The sequence below is a fragment of the Oncorhynchus keta genome, chromosome 10 (assembly GCF_023373465.1).
Source record: "Oncorhynchus keta strain PuntledgeMale-10-30-2019 chromosome 10, Oket_V2, whole genome shotgun sequence".
NCBI classification, from domain to species: domain Eukaryota; kingdom Metazoa; phylum Chordata; class Actinopteri; order Salmoniformes; family Salmonidae; genus Oncorhynchus; species Oncorhynchus keta.
In genome coordinates this window covers 72,994,093-72,997,198 of record NC_068430.1, presented here as the reverse complement: position 1 = coordinate 72,997,198, position 3,106 = coordinate 72,994,093, and the positions used below count along the sequence as shown (strand labels likewise).

The 3,106-nt window shown below is 42.3% G+C and overlaps 1 protein-coding gene across 2 annotated transcripts in view; it reads right to left on the bottom strand.

Moving 5' to 3' along the window:
• Nucleotides 1–2,619, bottom strand: part of LOC127932329 (ATP-sensitive inward rectifier potassium channel 12-like) — a 10,710-nt gene extending 8,091 nt beyond the window's left edge. For both annotated transcript variants that reach the window (XR_008144853.1, XM_052527884.1), the window contains exon 1: nucleotides 2,358–2,619. The gene's annotated coding sequence lies outside the window, so the exon portion shown is untranslated. The remainder of the gene's footprint in view (nucleotides 1–2,357) is intronic.
• Nucleotides 2,620–3,106: the final 487 nt, after the last annotated feature.

The following is a 3,106-nucleotide window of genomic DNA, read 5'->3' as shown; positions in this document are numbered from 1 at the left end:
GTGCAAAGCTGTCATTAAGGCAAAGGGTGGCTAATTTGAAGAATCTCAAATATAAAATACATTTTGATTTGTTTAATACTTTTTTGGTTACTACATGACTCCATATGTGTTATTTCATAGTTTTGATGTCTTCACTATTATTGTACAATGTTGAAAATAGTAAAAAATAAAGAAAAACCCTTGAATGAGTAGTTGTGTCCAAACTTTGGACTGGTACTGTATATAGAGAGTAGGAAGAAAATGGCACCCTATTCTCTACATAGTGCCCTACTTTCGACCACATCTCATATGGCTCTGGTCAAAAGTAGTGCACTATATAGGGAATAGGGTGTCACTTAGGACGCAGCCAGAGACAGTCAGGAACCACTAGTCCCTGAGGGAGAGCAGGAGTAATTAAATGTTGATGATAGTTATTAGCCGTTTCCATAGGAACCTCTTTCCCCTCCTCGACGCTCTGATTTGCCGTGTTGAGCGGGGATGATTTAGCACGAGGCACCGCCGCCGAGGTGAAGCCAGAGGGTAGAGACACCAGAGGTGTAAGTGCTCTCCTGAGTGACTGAGTCACATACAGGACTGATTCACTTTAATGTGGGTAAAACTGAATCACACAGAACAGAGACAAACACCCAAATATTTCAACGCATTTACATTTTGGCAGACGCTCTTATCCAGAGTGATTTAAAGTAGTGAATACATACATTTACACACTGGTCCCCCGTGGGAATAGAACCCACAGCGTCACAAGCGCCATGCTCTACCAACTGAGCACCCCGACCATAACCTACTCCACACCATAACCTACTCCACACCATAACCTACTCCACACCATAACCTACTCCACACCATAACCTACTCCACACCATAACCTACTCCACAACATAACTCTACACAACACAATACCTTTAGGGCCTGAAATTGTCAATGCAGCTCAGATATGCCTTGAATCCAGAAACACTTAATCCCAGGGGAAATTAATATGAATGGATGAAAGTGTGTGTGTGTGTGTGTGTGTGTGTGTGTGTGTGTGTGTGTGTGTGTGTGTGTGTGTGTGTGTGTGTGTGTGTGTGTGTGTGTGTGTGTGTGTGTGTGTGTGTGTGTGTGTGTGTGTGTGTGTATGTAAATGTGTGTGAGCGAGCGCGCCCTCGGTGTGTGTATGCATGTCTGTTGGGTGTGTGGTAATCTCCTAATCCAAACTGTGATATGAAAGGTGGATGCAGTCAAGCGACCTGGTTTAAATGTTTTTCTTTAATCTGAGACTGACATTAAAAGGAGAGAAAGAAAGGAAAACGAAAGTGAAGAGTTTAGGTGACAGCACAGGGCGGGGCATCCGCTTGTCAGGAAAGAACAGGGGGTATAGAGATTATGACATCAGAGAATGGGGTGTTACTTTTGATCCGGTTTAGCGGTGATTGGTGGCGTTGTGGCGTCGTCATCACTGAATAAAGCATTGTTATACAGGATTATGGCAGACGTTATTGTAGGCAAGTAATAGGGAGGGGGGAAAGTTATGTCCGTCTGTTTTGAATGGCTTTGATGGGAGCTCTATGAACACAGTATCTCATTCAAATATGCACGATCTGCACGTCTATCACGAATGCACATGATTGTATAAAAAAAACATGTCCTTCCCATATCTATGAAAAAATATGGGATGACGAGATATCCCATTCTTTGAATAGCCAATGATAAACTAAAATTAGACTTTTTTTTATAACAGTGCAGGGTAGGCCTACGCACTTGCTAAACTATATCAAAGTTGATGCTTACGTGTAGAGCTGTCCAGTGCTGAAATCTATTCCCGCGCATGTAGGAAATAAGAATGTCTGAATATAGGAATTATATGTCCATATCTGATCTAATTTCGAGTTTTGCAAATCAAACCTCTCAGCATATTGAAACTGGAATGCCACATCGCCTACGGCCTAGTCAATAAAATATGTCACACAATTAGGATTTGCCTGCGCATCATTTACAGTTGATTGACATTATAGGCCAGAACAATGCGTTACGTTAGCGGATTCATTGATCATTTGACAGTGTTTGTCTGAAGGACGGTGAACAGCAGAAGACAAAACAGGTTTCACTGGGCTCTACAAAGCGAGGAGTTCATGTCGTGACATAATACTGGTGAAAACAGGCAAGATTACTCTGCAGTTTATTTCGGGGCCTTAACTAGTGTATGAAGTGAGCTTCGTCGAAACGCTGCATGTTAAGAACAACAAAGACTCTTCGACTGGCCAACCTAAAAACCAACCAATCTAAAAGAAAAACGAGTCAAGTTCATGACAACTTGTCCTGTCAGTGGAAAAGTGTTTTCGCCAATGAAAAAACTGTCAACGATTAGAATAAATACTCACCTTTTGAATGGCAATGTTGTTAGCTACTTGAAAAACAATGTTGACATCCTTTCCAAAATAAAAAATAAAACACATCCTTAATGTTCTGTCCTCTCTCTACGAATTCCTTTATGCAGCCCGTTTCATTGTCTCACAACGTTCATTTTGAAACTTTTTGTCTTTGAATCCTAATATTCTTCCAATGTTCTGTTTTATTGCTTCCTCGCATCCCACTCAACTGCTCGCATTCGTTCTCTCTGTTGGACTCGCACTTGACTCAATAAGCGCTCGAACCCTGTGTATGTGAAGTGCGCACGGCACATCTCTCTGTCCCTAGCTAGCTGTGGGTGGGAGAGAGGGAGGGCGGGCGGGAGGGATGGAGCGCTTGTCACTTTGATTATGTCCCCGTTTACGTGGAGTTGTGTTCCTGAGAGTGTAGGTGTGCTTCCCTATTATTTTCCGCCCGCGCCACAGATTTTTATTAGACTGGCCTCCGGAGAAGAAAACAGGTTGCTATGCATTGCTCGGATTTTCAGTGAATTTGGATCAGTGTTCGGCTGTACATGCGAGCTGCCTGTCTTTGTGCGAGTTTGAAGCTGCATTATTGAAATGTGAATAGATTTATAGGAATAGGCCTAATACAAAAGTTAATGACAGGAAGAGGGTTGATTAAATATCCCTTTTGTTGACAACTACAGACATCATGTAATGAGTGCTTCATTTGATCACTCTTTTGTGGCTGGGAATTTTCTTGCACCGCAGGAAATCCA